The sequence below is a fragment of the Lepus europaeus genome, chromosome 1 (genome assembly GCF_033115175.1).
Source record: "Lepus europaeus isolate LE1 chromosome 1, mLepTim1.pri, whole genome shotgun sequence".
NCBI classification, from domain to species: Eukaryota; Metazoa; Chordata; class Mammalia; order Lagomorpha; family Leporidae; genus Lepus; species Lepus europaeus.
Genome location: NC_084827.1, coordinates 47,243,835 through 47,260,750, shown reverse-complemented (window position 1 = coordinate 47,260,750; position 16,916 = coordinate 47,243,835). Strand labels below are relative to the sequence as shown.

The window sequence follows — 16,916 nt, the reverse complement described above, 5'->3', positions numbered from 1 at the left end:
GTCAACACTGTAGACAGCAGCTTTACCTGCTACGCCACAGCGCCGGCCCCTCATCACTGCATTTCAACATTGTACTGAAAATACCAGCTAATGAAAGAAGAAGAGGGGGCCGGCGCCGTGGTTTAACAGGCTAATCCTCCGCCTTGCGGCGCCGGCACACTGGGTTCTAGTCCCAGTCGGGGCGACAGATTCTATTCCAGTTGCCCCTCTTCCAGGCCAGCTCTCTGCTATGGCCCGGGAAGGCAGTGGAGGATGGCCCAGGTCCTTGGGCCCTGCACCCACATGGGAGACCAGGAGAAGCACCTGGCTCCTGGCTTCGGATCAGCGAGATGCGCCGGCTGAAGCGGCCATTGGAGGGTGAACCAATGGCAAAAAGGGACCTTTCTCTCTTTCTATCTCTCTCCCTCACTATTCACTCTGTCAAAAAAAAAAAAAAAAAAAAAGAAGGGGGGATAAAAGTCTGTAGTTTAGAAAGGAGAAACTCATTTTTTGTTCACAGATGACATCTACATAGAAAATCTGAAGGAAACCACAAGACGATTTTCTGGAATTAATGATTACAGAAATGTTGCCGAATACAAGATTCAGATACAAAAATCAGTTGCTATTATCAGTAATAACATTTGAGAACTTAAATTAAAAGCACCTTTTACATTAGTACCCTCAAAATGAAATACTTAGATACAAATATAACAAAATACGTGAGTTACTTATATGAGGAAAATGACAAATTCTGATGGAAGAAATCAAAGAAGAACTAAATAAATGGAGAAAGATTCCATGTTGATGGAAGACTCGATATTGTCAAGATGCTAGTTTTTTCCAACTTGATCCCAATCAAAATATGATAAAGTTATTTTCTGAGACTTATTCTAAAGTTTATATGGGGAGGCAAAAGATCCAGAATAGTCAACACAATATTAAAGAACTTCAAGAATTAGTATAAAGCTATGGTAACCAAGACAGTGAAAGAATACACAGATGGAGGAAAGGAACAGAAGATAAATCCCAGAAACAGGCCAACATAAATATGGTCAACTCCTTCTCCTGCCAGGCATCCTCATGAGAGTAACATCATCACCAGACCCCATGTGGCAACCCATGACGCATGTCGTGATGCCCAGAGAAGACAGGGCGACCCGAAAGTCCAGCTACTTCCTTCAGATCATCCAGCTCTGGATGATTATCCAAAATGCTTCATTGTGGGAGCAGACAATGTGGGCTCCAAGCAGATGCATCAGATCCGCATGTTGCTCTACGGAAAGGCAAGAGCACCATGATGTGCAAGGCCATCTGAGGACATCTGGAAAACAACCCGGCCCTGGAGAAGCTGCTGCCTCCTGAGATCAGGGATATGCTGCTGGCCAATAAGGTGGCAGCTGCTGCCCGTGCTGGTGCCATTGCCCCTTGTGAGGTCATAGTCAGCTCAGAACACTGGTCTGGGGCCTGAGAAGACCTCCTTTTGCCAGGCTTTGGGCATCACCACTGAAATCTCCAGCGGCACCATTGGAATCCCGAGTGATGTGCAGCTGATAAACTGGAGACGAAGTGGGAGCCAGTGAAGCCACACTGCTGAACATGTTGAACATCTCTCCCTTCTCCTTCGAGCTGATCATCCAGCAGGTGTTTGATAATGGCAGCATCTACAACCCCGAAGTGCTGGACATCACCGAGGAAACCCTGCACCAGCACTTCCTGGAGGGTGTCCACAACGCTGCCAGTGTTTGCAGATTGGTTATCTGACTGTTGCATCTGTACCCCATTCTATCATCAGTGGGTACAAGTGGGTCCTGGCTGTGTGGAGACTGGGTACACCTTCCCACTTGTTTAAAAGGTCAAGGCCTTCCTGGCTGATTCTTCTGCATTTGTGGCTGCTGCCACTATTGCTGCTGCTGAAGCCACAGCCCAGGTTGAGGCCAAGGAAGAGTCGGAAGAATTGGATGAAGATAGGGGATTTGGCCTCTGATTAATCACCAAAAAGCAGCCAATGCAGCCAGCTTAATTTGCAGAACAAGGAAATAAAAGCTTATTTCTCTTAAAGAATATGGCCAACTGGACTTTGACAAAGAAGCAAAGGCAAAACAATGGAATAAAGTTTTTCAGACAAATGGTGTTGGAGCAACTGGACATCCACAGGTAGAAAAATGAATGTTCACACAAACCTCAAACCCTTTACAAAAATTAATTTTACAGGCCTAAATGTGAAATGCAAAACTATAAAACTCCTAGAAGATAGCAAAGGTCTAGATGACTTTGGATTTGGTGATGATATTTTATTTTTAAAATTTGTTTATTTGAGAGGTGGAGAGACAGAGACAGAGATGGCTAGAGACAGAGAGCTCCCCTCTGCTGATTTACTCTCCCGATGCTTGCAACAGTCAGGGCTGGGCCAAACTGAAGCTGGGAGCCAACAGTTCATTCCGCAGTGATTCAATAGCTCGAGCCACCTGCTACCTCTGAGAATGTGTGTTAGCAGGAAACTGGAATTGAGAGTGGAGCTGGTATGGGGTGCTGGTATACCAATCTACAGAACTGATTGCTAGGCCAACTGTTCACTCCCCAGTGATGAGTTTTAGACACCACACCAAAGGGCGTGATTCATGAAAGGAAGAATAAGCTGGACTTTATTAAAATGAAAAATTTCTGCCCTGCAAAGGATTCCATCCACAGTATGGCCACAGACTGGGAGAAAATATTTGCAAAAGACACAGCTGATAAGATACTGTGATTCAAATAATTACAAGAGTCTTTAAAATTCAACAGTTAAAAAAATTAAAAATGAAGCAAAGAGCTTAATGGGGAGGGGAGGAAGGAGGGAGGAAGGGAAGTATCATTACATTCTTAGAATTGTACCTACAAACTACATTAAATATGTCTACATTAATATGAACAATTTTAAAAAATTTTGTGAAGACCTTAACAGATATCTCATCAAAGAATATATACAAAGAGCAAATAAGTGTATACAAAGAGAATCCACGTGAGAAAATTGAACTGAGATCCCACTACAGCCTATTAGAATGGCCCAAATCCAGAACACTGAGAACACCAAATGCTGATGAGGATGTGGAACAGGAACTCTCACTTGCTGCTGATGGAAATGCAAAATTGTGCAGCTACTTCCGAAGACAGTTTGGTGGTGTCAAAAGTAACCTTACTCTTACTGTATTTGTGAACAATCATATTCCTTGGTCTTTATCCCAAGGAGTTGAAAATGTGTCCATTCCAAAAATCTGCCTAAAATTGTTCACAGCAACTTTATTCACAATTTCCAAAATGTGGATGTATCCAAGATGTACTTCAGTGGGTGCTTGGCTAAATAAGAGACAGTGTGTTGCTGTGGATTCATTCTGAGAGAAGTGCCATGGAAGCAAGACACAGAAACTGGGAGTCAGGTGAAAACGTGCGAGAGGCAAGCAGCTTGCAGACTTGTTTATTTCAGTTGGTGCAGCAGTTTATATAGCCAGGGCAGCCAATCCGGTCAAGGGGCAGTTCATGCCATAACCAATCACTGCCTGTTGCTAGGCAGGCTCCTTTGCCAGGTGGGTTCTGAAGCCATTTCCTGAGTAACTGACGCTGGCTGGCCAGTGCCATCGTGGCACAGCCTTCTCATTCCACCACAACAGTAGAATATTATTCAGTATTAAAAAGTACTATCAAGCTATTAAAATGCATTTCCAAATTCAAAATACTAACTGAAGGAAACCAATCTGGAAAGGCTACATATCCCATGATTCCAAGTATTTATAACATTCTGGGAAAGGCAAAAGTATGAAAGTAGTTAAAAACTCAGAGGTTTGCAGAGAAGGAGGGCTAAAAAGGTAGAGTACAGAGGATTTTTTAGGACAGTGAAACTACTTTGTTTGCCACTGTAATGGTGGAAATACATCATTATACACATGTCCATAGGATATACGGCAGCATGGTGAACCCCAGCGTCAGCTATGGGCTTTGGGTGGGAATGATATGATGGTGTGGATCCACCAGTTGTAACAAATGTGCCCCTCTGTGGGCGATGTTGATTGGTGGAGGAGGCTGTGCAGGAGTGGGGGCAAGGAGAATAAGGGAAATCTTTTCTCTCAATTTTTCTGTGAACCTAAAACCAATGTTTAAAAATAGTCTACTGAATTAAGCTATAAACAAATGTAACTGGTTCAATTTAATTTAAAAGTTATACAAATCACCTGGGGATCTTTTTAAACTGCAGAATCAAATCAGCAGGTGTAGGGGGGAAGGACTTAAGATTGTTTGGTCCTAAGGGTGCCCCAGGTGGTGTCAATTCTGTCAGTCTGTAAACCACACCAGGAGCCACAAGTGGAGTATTTGGAGTAAGATTTTACTTTAAAACTAGTTCTATACTTTTAGAGTAAGATGAAATTTCTGCAGTACCAATAGAATGGGGTAGTTTACAATCTGCAAAGAATTCGATCTGGCGTCCTTTCTGAGATATGTCATTGTTTAATGTTATATAGCCTATGTGTTATATGTAATGAGTGAAAATAAATGTTTTTAAAGAAATCACGCTTCTTAGTGGTTTGTTGATAACTTCTTATGAGTGGGCATTGAGTACCATGATACGTGGGACAAGGGAGGAAACAAAGAAAATGCTGTCCATGTGAGATCTGACAATGAGAAAAAGCAAGAGAGAATATTAACAGCTTTTAGAGAATTCTGGCAGTCCAGGTAGAGTTTCAGAACACTGTTAGGTTTCCCAGTCAAGCTCCTTCCTTTTTAGAAAACATGGAGCAATAACTACAGTTTAAATTAAAGTTTCTAGCCTACCACCACAGTGTCTATCTGGGCTATAAATAGTAGCCAGGGTTTCTCTTCCTCTCTCTCCCTCTCAAAACCCCCAACCCTGCTCCCCAGCCCAACCCCCATCATCAGACTGTTTGTTTCTCTTGGTATCCATAGACTCACATGGGGAACCTGATGAACTCATGTTCCTGGGTCCTCCTCCTGCATATTCTAATCTAGTAAGTCTGGGATGCAGCCAGTTAATCTGTTGTCAACAAGCACCACAGGTGATGCTGTTGAAACCAGTCAATCGGTAACAGTTGGAGAGATGCTGCATCAGGGACTACGTGTTTCCTTGTGCCCCATCACAGTGGTAGCAGCTCACTGGTGATCCAGGACACTCTTGAGCTACCTTTCTTTGGGGTAATTCAATGATTTTTACAAAATAGGCAGAGATCACCCCTCTGGTTTTTTTTTTTTAAGATTTTTTTATTTACTTGAAATTCAGAGTTACACAGAGAGAGAAGAGGCAGAGAGAGAGAGTGAGAGAGTGAGAGAGAGAGAGAGAGAGCAAGAGAGAGAGAGAGAGAGAGAGAGATCTTCCATCTGCTGGTTCACTCCCCAGATGGCCGCAACAGCTGGAGCTACGCCAATCAGAAGCCAAGAGCCAGCTTCTTCTGGTTCTCCCACATGAGTGCAGGGGCCCTAGGACTTGGGCCATCTCCTACTTCTTTCCTAGGCCATAGCAGAGAGCTGGATAAGGACTTGGGCTATAGTCTACTGCTTTCTCAGGCCATAGCAGAGAGCTGGATCAGAAGTGGAGCAGCCAGGATGGGAACCGGCACGCATATGGGATGCTGGCACTGCAGAGGGCGGCTTTATCCACTACACCATGGCACTGGTCCCACCCCTCCATTTAAAAATAAGTCTCCTTTATGCTTTCCTCTTGTCCAGATGTTTTCGTGCTATGTCCCATAGGAATCTAGGATTGTATAAAGCATTTCTAAGGGATTTTAGATTTTTTATAGGAAAATATGTTTTCATTTGATGTGTGTTTTATTTGGAAGCATAACAAATATGTACAATTCTCCAACTTTGAAAATACAGAAAGGTACTAGTGTGAATAAAAATTTTAGGACACATACTTATGAATGATTGCTTAAAAAAAGTCTTTTTCTTTTTTAAGAAAATATTTATTTATTGAAAGGCAGAGGAGAGAGAGAGAGAGAGAGAGAGATCAATCTTGCATCTGCTGGTTCACTCCCCAAATGGGCACAGCAACTGGGGCTGGGTCAGGCAGAATCCAGGAGCCAGGAGCTTCTTCTGGGTCTCTCTCGTGGGTGCAGGGGCCCACAGACTTGGGCCGTCTTCCACTGCGATCCCAGGCCATAGCAGAGCTGGATTGGAAGTAGAGCAGCCCGGACTTGAACCAGTGCCCACATGGGATGCTGGTGCTGCAGGCCATGGTTTAACCTGCTGCGCCACAGCTCCGGCCCCTTAAAACAACTTGTAAAATAAACAAACAACTTTAAAACTTGTGATTAGTGTTTTATTATAGAAAACTAAGAAACTTCACAGGTGACAAAAGGAGAAGTCAGCTAAGACAATATCCAAGTTCACTACATGGAAGACAAGCTCCATCTACTCTCCAGAGTAGTCTAATAATTGAAGTATGAGAATTAAAGGTATTAATGGAAATGGAGCAGAATGGTTTCCAGGAGCCTATATTTCCATTAAAAACTCTTCAGGGCTGCTCTGTTTCTGGTTTTCAAATGTTTTTCAGAAAAAAAAATGTGTTTCATTCTCTTTTGAAGATCTGGTCCATTAAGATGTCCAAAATATGCATCCTTTGGGTGTACTTAACACAATGCCCTGCGTGGGTGGCCTGCCAGAGGCTGTCCCTTGGACGTGAGCAATGATGTGTGAGTACCCTTAGAAAGAACAGCCCAGGGCTGGGCGTGGTGGCACAGCAGGTTAAACCACTGTTTTCGAAGCCTGTATATCAGAGTGCCGGCACCTTCATTTCCAATCCCATTTCCTGCTAATGCATCCTGGGAGGCAGCCAATGATGGCTCAGGTACTTGGGCCCCTGCCACCCATGTGGGGAAACCCTACAGAGCTTTTGGCTTCTGGCTTCAGTCTGGCCCAGCTGTTGCTGTTGCTGGTATTTGAGTGAGTGAACCTGCAGATGGAAGATTTCTCTCTTTCTGTCACTCTGACTTTCAAGTAGGTGAAAATAAATAAGTAAACATTTTTAAAAAGAACAGTACTAGTGATGGAATGTAATCACCTGAACATTGAATCCTTCAAGATTGCAAACCAACAACTTCTAGGTCAAATGGGAAGACACATGCAAACTGGCCCCATTTAAATAGCCAGAAGAGCATAAATGCATGTTTATGATGAGGTTATGGCAGGCTTTTATGGATAAGACAAACCAAATGAGCAGTAGTTGATAGAGTATCCTTTATGTGCAAGAGTATTGGTGAAAAGGTTTGCATTACTGCAGGACCCAGAAAGCTATTCCACTTACTGGGACATGTTCCAGCCTTTAGACTCGATCCCGGAGAACTTGAAGGAGATTGTCTGGTCCGGTGTAAAATGGTTCCACTGGACACTGCTGACCCTCAGATCACCTCAGGAGTCCTTTTGGAGCAATTGGCCATCGATGGTTTTGATCTCCTTGATGTTTCACAGAGTCCCAGATTGAAAATACATCACTTAGGATGCACGGGTTGCAAAAAACTCCTGAGCTGTTACCCTTGTGATCATGTTGCACTGAGGACCCCATGGTGACAGAAGTAACAACTTTTCAAAAACAGCCAGAGATCTGTGATTTCTTGTAAACTTTCATGATTATTAAAATTGTATGTAAGTTCAAATAAAGCATGTTTGAGGATTTGCAACCCCTGACCAAGGCTAGAGCCCTTCAGCAAAGCAGGAGTTGGTCTTACAATACCTGTGAAAGCCCTTGTCCTCTCACTGGAGATGAACCTACAGCTCAGAATTAAGAACGTTTTTGGGCTTTTTTTTCTTGTTTCCAAGGAATATTACTTAATGTGGTAAAACATCTTCCTCAAGGGCAGGCGTTTGGTGTGGTGGTTGGGATGCATCTTAAGACACCCACACACCATATTGAAGTGGCTGGGTTTAAATCCCAACTCTGCTCCGGATTCCAGCTTCCTGCTAATGCACACCCTGGGGGGTAGCAGGTGATAGCTAAAGTACTTGAGTTCCTGGCACCCATATGGGAGACCTGGATTGAGTGCTAGGCTTCTGGCTTCCACTTGATCCAGCCCCAGCTGTAGCAGGGATTTGGAAAGTGGATAGAAGAGCTCTCTTTGTCTCTCTACCTTTAAAACAAATATTAGGAAATTAATTGATTTTTAAAGAGAAAGCAATTTTAAAATCCTTTATCCAGAGGCTGGCACTGTGCTGAGTAAAAGATAGTAGCCTCTCCTCCATTTTACACTATGAGGTAAATTGACAATAAATATGGTTTCAAGTGAATGAAGGACTCATCATTCCAGACAAGTAAACTAAAATAATAATCAGAATATTAGATCCCAGTAATAATAAGTACCACAAAGATGATAATGGTTCAGATCAAGATGATATTCTTGAAAATTTAGATAAAGGCCCTGGCTTGATTGGAGTAAGCATCATAGACATAAAATTTTACTTGGTTCTGCACAGAATGCCATTTCCTGCTGTGCTCTGTGTTCTCTCCAAATATTGTTTTTTTTTTCCCTCCAAATATTAAGTAGCCTCTGAAGTAATGAGAGAAAGAAAGAAAGAAAGAAAGAAAGAAAGAAAGAAAGAAAGAGAGAAACCTTGTCTCTGTACGGGTTATATATGGCATCTCAATAGAAAGAAGTTAAAATATCCTGAATCCACAGTGGAACTTAATCTTGGTCACCTTGGGAAAGACTGACCCACCGTATCCTTGTGCTGTGAAATCTGTGTGCAAAATCCATACATTCAGGACCTCAGATGCCCTTTAGAAGCCTGAAGCATTGATAATGGTATGGTGTTTCTCCACCTTTTTGCTATTCTCTATAATCTAAACTAACAATGCTACCAACTTAGTAAATCAGAATAAGGAAATCTAACAGAATTCTGTTTTTTCCACATGATGTCTTTCTTGGAAAATATTATACACCACATTCTTTCATAATTCATACTCTCTTTGTGTATGAGCCCTGATCGTCACTGCATAAATAGGTACTGAGTCCCTTAGTTATTCTGGAATGAGTCACTTTCTGGCCCTAAAGTTTGTGACTGAACTGCAGTAAAACTTGTATAGGATAATGTAACACAGTCATGAATAATTTTATCAAAAATAATTTTAGAGTAGTTCCCAATATTTAGTTTCTTTTTTAAAAAGATTTATTTATTTGAAAGCCAGAGTTACAGAGAGAGAGAAGAGGGAGGGAGGGGGAGATAGAGATAGAGAGAGAGAGAAAGAGATAGAGAAAGAGAGTCAATCAGTCTCCCATCCACTGATTCACTCCCCACTCACCACAATGGCTGGAGCTGTGCCAATTTGAAGCCAGGAGCCAGGAGCTTCCTCTGGCCATATTCTACTGCTTTCCCAGGCAATAGCAGAGAGCTGGATGGGAAGTGGAGCAGCCGGGTCTTGAACCAGCAGTCATATGGGATGCCAGCACTTCAGGCCAGGGCGTTAACCAGCTGTGCCATAGCACCAGGCCCCTGATCTTTAGTTTCTAAAGTTGGAGTTTTAATATGCCAGGTGTTCTCAAAATGGATTCTACCTTGTATGTTGAGGTTGATAGAATCAAGCAATTAAAAGTTGAGTGGGATGGCCCTGGAATGGAAACCTGGGAATGCAAAGCAGTAGAGGACCTAGCCTTTTCCAATCAAGTGACGAGAAGTGCTTCTAGCAATACAAAGCCATGCATAGTAAGTTCCAAGTGATTGACACAGTTAGTAAAAACTTATATACACTTACAGAAGACAGTAGTCACTCTATGGAGAGGATTTAGACACACACACACTCACACACACACACACCCAAGGACAAATAAGAACAATTTAAACATTGAGAAGATCACTGGCACCAAGATGTGTATAGGGAATTGACCAGGAATATTGCAGAGTGATTGGTTCATTGATCCATTCCTCAATGCCTTATTGAATATCTACTCCTTACCAGGCACGGTAATTGGTCCTAGGAACACAAAGTTAAACTTGGTACAGTCCTTCTGAGGATAGGTCAGAATACAAGAGGTAGCTAAGGCTATGGGTTTGGGTAGATCATAAAACTGTAAACTTTTTGGGTTTATTTAACCCAGTTCCTTTCCTCAGTGCAAAAATCCCCCGTGATAAAGTCTTTAAAAGTATTTGAATTCTTTTGTTGGCATTCATTCATTTGATAAACTTTTCTTTTTAAGATTTTATTCTAATTATTTGCAAGACAGAGATATATAGAGATATGTAGAAACTGAAAGAGATCTTTCATCTGCCTCTTCACTCCCTAAATGGTTGCAATGGCCAGGGCTGGGCCAGGCCCAGCCAGGAGTCTAGACATTCTATGTTATTAATTATATTATTAATATAAAATGAAATTAAATAAATTGAATGCAGGAGAAGCAGAGTTGGGAAATGGAGATAAAAGACTTGCAGGCTGCTAACAATGCTTGGCCCTTGCTTCTATGCCTTTTCTGAGACTCAGCTGAATCTTTTTCATCAGATTTTCAGAGACACCAAGATACCTCCCAGTCCTCTTCTCGCCTAATTGAAACCAAGTGAGTGTGTTATTCACAAGCAGAAACATTCTAATACGTAAGAGCGTGCTTCAAAACATTTGTGGAAAAAAGGAATTAAAATGAATCCATGCATTTATTTTTCATAATATGCATTTTATGAATTTTTTGAAGAGTCCTCATATGCATGGATTTCGAAATTTTTTGCAACAAAATAAACTTACCGTACCATTTTTTACATATAATGTCCACTTTTAGAAATGTTTATTTTGTTTATTTTCATTGACTTGAAAGGCAGAGTGATACAGAGGAGGAGAGAGAGAGAAAGAGAGATTGATCTTCATCCACAGGTTCACTCCCCAACTGCTGAAACTACCAGGTTTGGGCCAGGCTGAAGCCAGAAACCTGGAACTCTATCCAGGTCTCCCACATGGATGGCAGGGAATCAGGGGCTTGAACCATGGTCTGTGGCCTCCCAGGCTGCATTAGCATGAACATGGATCAAAAGTGGAGCAGCTGTGACACAAACTGGTACTCCAATATATAGGATGTGGGTGTCACAAACCATGGCTTACCCTCTGCACCACAACGACCACCCTAAAGTTATGTTTTTAATCCATTTCCCCGCAAAGTTTTTGAAATACCTTCAAAAATACTGTAACAGTGGCATAGGATTAAAGGGGAAAAAAGTAGTTTAATAATTGGGACATTAAAATATTTTTCACCAAAATTTGTTTTCTAAAAATGGACTCATGCTTTAATTCCTAAATGCTATTCCAAATCCTGGTATTTCTCAACAGATATTAAGACCATTATAGCACATGGATTAGCAGAACTTTCCTGCAAAAGGCCAAACAGTAGTAAGTATGTTGGGCCTTGTGAACTTGGTGGCCTCTGTCCCCACTGCCCAGCTCTGCCATTGTAACAGAAACAGACTGGACAATATGGGTAGGCATGACTGTATTTCAACAGAAATACCATCTACAAAAAACAGGTGATGGGCTTCCTGTGGTCTATGGTCATAGTTTATTGACCTTGCTTTAGAGCTAGGGATATTGCATACAGTTTGCACTAAAACTGAGTGACCAAGGGGATGAGTGGGGACTGAAATACAGCCAGCATCCCCTTGTCATACCTGGCACCACAGTGTGGTACCATGTTTACCCGGAAAAGGAGGAACCTTTCTTTAATTTCAATCTCCCCACCGGGAGTTCCTTTTCAAGTCTTACAGTGGCTCCATGGGTAGTTATTGGTCTGTTTAGAACTTTGGGGAACAGGCCAAGATTGAAGTATTTTCAGGTCATCAGTAATATCCTACCAGAGACGTCTCTGGGCAGACTATCCCAAGCCATCTATCCATTCTTCCTATGAACTAGTCTCAGTCACTTCATCTTCCTGGCTGTTTCCTTGGGGAAGGCTCTACTGTGCCAATGTCCCAGAACTATACACAACATGCCAGAAATGTCTAAGAATTACAGAGAAGAGTGGTGGTTATTAACACAGTTGTAGAAGGACATTGGTTTTAGGACAGCAAAGCCTACCATGGCCGCATATTAGGCTTGCTGCTAACTGAGACCCCTCAGTTCTTTAAACATCTACTGCTGCTAATACAGAGTTCTCCCATGTTATACTCTTCCAGTGTGTTTTTGGACACAAAGTTTAAATTTTATACTTGTTTCTATGAAATTACATTTTGTTGAATTGATTCATTGCTTTGGGTAGTTGAAGAGGAGTAATTAGCTCTCTCCTACCACTCCATGGAAACTCTACATTTATTCAGTCTATCACCTATCATTTTACCCAAATAGTAGATCAAACTGTTGAAAATGGTAAAAGCCAGAGGAGGGTGAGAGATCATGAAAGAACAACTGAAGTAGCAGCAAGTACAAGTCAAGGTTTATAAAGTAAATGTTCACTTCAGTAAGTAACAGAGTAAATGAAATTAGAAAAATAATTAATGAGAGGAGAAAATGCTTAAAGTATGTAAATCACTGCTGATAGAGCTGGGATGAAATATATTCTCCTTTAGTGCAAAAAGCATTGTAATTTACCGTAAGCGGCTTGGAAATCCAGATGACAACATATATTAAGGAGTTTAACATTTTTCCTAGCTTCTTGACTCAGGAAATTTCTCCTATGGAAATACTGAGAAAAAATCAAACATTACTAATCCTGAAAGCTGAAAATAATGTGATACTGTCATAAATGTTCCACATACATTATATTTGAACATCATGAAGCAAGAAGTATTACCTTATGCTGAAGATCCAGAACTAAAAATACTAGGATTGTGTAAAAAATACAATATGTGTGTGTGTGTGTGTATACATGACAGCATCAAACTCAACAGAGCAAATCAAACATTGGGGCAGGTGTTTGGTGAAGAGGTTGAGTTGCTGCTAGGAATACACACATCCCATATGGGAGTGCCTGGTTTGAGTTCCAGCTTCTCTGTTTCAGATTCAGCATCGATTAATGTGTACCTTGTGAAGTTGTAGATGATGGCACAAGCATTTCAGTCCCTGCCATCCATGTGGGAGACATGGGTGGAGCTCCAGGCTTCTGGCTACAGCCTAGCCCAGCTCCAGCCATTCTAGCCATTTGGGAGTGAACCAGCGGATGGATGATATTCTCTCTCTCTCTCTCTCTCTCTCTCTCTCTCTCTCTCTCTCGCTCTCTGATTCTTTCAAATAAAATTAAATTAAATAGGTTAAAATTTAAAGAAGTAATGAAATGAAAAAACAGATTTGATTATTGATATTATGTAATTTATTACCTTTTTAAACCAATCATTCTGTAACGTCTTCACAACGTTTTTATTAAAATTTACCTTTATGTAAAAATTGTGCTAGCTACTATTTTGCAAAGTAAATGCAAAATAAAAAAGCTGGAGCAGTTATTTGAGAGAGGGTCTTTGTCCTTTTCACCTGTATAGAAAGGAAAAGTATTGCTGGGGTACAAAATTCTAGTTACCAAAGAGGGAAGAGAGTTCATGAGACAATGGAAATGTCTTCCTGGCTACAATTTGGAAGAAAATAGTTCTAGTAAATCTAGCCAAAAGTCTTCCAAAGTCTTACTTTGAACTAAGTAACTTAAATTGAATTATTTAAAAATAACATGAACCCTGAGGTCTTTTGATCTTTTCTTCTGCAACATATTTTTCTCTATTAATTGCATATTTGTTGTTTGGGATAGGCAACACTTATTATGAGTTCCTATCTGTGGAAAAATTTTGCAAGAGGGTAATTTCCACACATTTTGAAATTTAAAATGGTTTTAGCAAAATATCTAACAGTGGCAGTCAGTGGGGATGTCAAAGGGTTAGGGACATCTTTGAAGGGTGGAGTGCATGTCACAGTCATCTCCACGTTCAGCCACAAGTAGCAATGGTTGATGTCAAGGACATTAAATCATTCCCTAATGGACAGAGGAGGTAGACAATCTCAGAGTGGATTTGATGGTGCCACAATGTTACTGAGGACGTGGTTCCTCACCATCTTCACCTGTATTTAGTCCGTATAATTTTGCCTCACAATTAAAAGAAGGCTACATAATGGACAAGCATCATGTTTTCATGCTTTCCCATTCTTGAGTCCAAAGCAGAAAGAACAGGTAATGTGTCATGTCCTCAGATGTTGGGTTGAGTTGGATGAAATGTTGATTATAGTGGTAAGGCAGTAAAATAAACCTCTAGACAATATATGATTTGAGCCTCCCCTCCCCCTGCCTTGTGCATGACCAATAAAAAGACCTCTTCTCAAGAGGAAATAAGTTTGGCTAAGCAGAGACAAGTTCTTTCATGGGGTAGACTTTGGAGAGACGAACCTACAAGAGAAGTAACTATTTCGTCTTTTTTTGGTAGAGGAGTTCACCATCAACTAGCAGGTAAATAGTTAGTGCCTGAGGCAACAGAGACCCAAGCTTCTACCCTAAGTTTCCTTAGCTCTTACAGAAGAACACAAACTGGAATCTAAGCTGAATCTCCCTTTCCTTGCCTTTTCCCTGATCATACAAGATTCTATTCCCTAAGAACTCCCCATTGATCATGTGACCAGGCCAGGACATGGCGTCCATGGCCAGTGCTGCAGGAGCCCTGGTCTGTTTTCACCTAGGCTGGCACCTCCCATATTGGACACAGTTGCAAAGGGCCCTTGGCCACAGACTATGGCCCACAGTTTCCTGGGTTTTGTTTTCCAACTGGATGATACCAACGGATCCATGATATTTTACTTCTGCATTTTAAGAAGTTATTCATTTATCCACTTGTTTGATAAAGATAGAAAGAGATCTTCCATCCATTGATTCATTCAAATGCCTTCAAAAGCCAAGGCTAAGTCAGTCCAGAGCTGGAAGCCAGGAACTCAATCCTGGTCCACCACACGGTGGTAGAGATCCAAGTACTTGAGCCATCATCTGCTGCCTCCCAGAGTGTGCATCAATGGGAATCTGAGTTGAATTGCATCTCAAGTGGCATCTTAACCACTGCCAAATGTCGAACCCTAGCCTGATGATATTCTAATAGATTTATCAAGTTAGTTCATGTCAGTCAGTACTGACTTGAAAAAGATGAGTGACTAGAAAAAGATAAAAATAGAGAGGGTTACATTTAATGAGAGCAAAAGGAGATTCCATGGTTTTCTACAGGAAAAGATTTGCTTCAGAATGATTGAGTGAGCAAAGAGAAGCAGGACTGGAAAGAGTTCTGGTCTGAATCAGGCTCCGGCTTTGGTTTAGGCTCCAACTTTATCATTTTGACCTTGAGCACATCGGTTAAGCTTATTGGACTTGAGTTTTCTCACTCATGAAATGAGAAACATAACAGCTTTTTTCTTATTTCTCCTTTGTGGAGTTTTGAGAATTAAGTCAGATAAAGTAGTTTTTAAAGCTTAAAGCAGTAAATTCAGAGAATATATTAAGGCTGTATTGCCACACAGAATGACAAATAGATGGATACGACACCCTCGAGGTTCAATGGTTCACAACTTTTCTTCTGTTGCAACTAACTGAGAGACACAGCACACTCCTTTCTGTAACAGTGGTTCTCCTGCAGGCGAGGATAGGTGGGGGTGTGAGTGAGGGTGGAGAAGTGTGTTGTACGCTGGATAGAAACAAACCGTGACAGTCTTCATGGAAGAGAGCGTGTAGGGACCAATGATGTTGGAAAGGCACCTGAAAGGTTGGGTAACATTTGGAAAGGAGGAGATGGGGGAAAATGAGCAGAGATGCTATGGGGGAAAAGAGCGCTATGCTCCCCTGTAAAGTGACAGGCACACAGACTGGTACTTAATGCCTTCGACTGTCGTGAAGATTCAGTGAAGTAACCCTTGCATGGGAGTCCATTTAGCGTTACTATCACAAAACGCCCAAGGCAGGCTACTTTCTTTAAAAACAAAACAAAACAAAACAAAAAGGCTTATTTGGGCTCTCAGTTGTGTGGCTACAAGGTCTAGGGGCCACATCTTGTGGTGACCTTCTTGCTGGCAAAACAGCATAGAACATCACATGGCAAGAAACAGGGAACACATGTTTCTATCTGTGTCCCTTTCTCCCTCTGCTTATAAAGCCACCGGGGGCAGATCATGATGTCCTTACCTAATCCTAAACCCTTCCCAAAGCCCCACCTTGAAACACCAGAGTTGGATTAGGTCTTCAGTCTTTTAATCTCTCACAGTGGGATTTCAGTTTCAGCAGGAGCTAAGGGGGACAGGCAAAGTACTATATGAAGTGCTAAGTACAGAGTCTGGCATAGAATATGAGTAGTATATGTTAAACCTGAATTATTACCAATTAAACTTGTAACTCTCTAGGCAGAGAATGCTTCCTCCGAAAGATGGTCAAATCCTGATCTCTGGAAGATGCAAACATGTCAATTTACTCAGAAAAGGAGAATCAAGGTCGTAGACAGAATTGAGGATTTGCTTACTAGGAAATAAAAATAGGGAGATTAGTCTAGATTATCCAGATGGGCCCAGTTTAAACACCAGGTTCTTTAAAACTACAAGAAGTTGGGTGGGGACAGGGAAAGGGTATTTGGTGCAGTGGTTAAGCTACTGCCCGCATGCCATATCAGAGTGTCTGAGTTCATGTCCTGGTTCCAACTCCATTCTTGCTTCCTGCAGTATACATTCCAGGAGGCAGTGGATCTTGGCTCAAGTGGATGGAGACCTGGATTGAGTTCCCAGCTTCTGGCTTTGGCCTGACCCAAACCTGGATGTTGCAGGCATTTGGAGAGTGAACCAATGGATGTGACTGTCCATCCTCCATAACAGTAAGATAATCAATTTATTTTGTTTTGAGCCCCAAGGTTGTGGCAATTTATTACAGCAGTCATGGTTGACCAGCATACTAATCTAAAAGCATCATGGGACAAGTTACTGATTCAGTTCTATTCACTGCTTATTTCCAGCACCCATCTTGGTATGTAGTGGACTCTTAGTAAATTATTTGAATATT

The 16,916-nt window shown here is 41.6% G+C and overlaps 1 pseudogene; it reads left to right on the top strand.

The window, feature by feature from the left end:
- Positions 1 to 1,116: 1,116 nt before the first annotated feature.
- On the top strand, positions 1,117 to 1,966 carry LOC133765284 (large ribosomal subunit protein uL10-like; annotated as a pseudogene).
- The last annotated feature ends 14,950 nt before the right edge of the window (positions 1,967 to 16,916 follow it).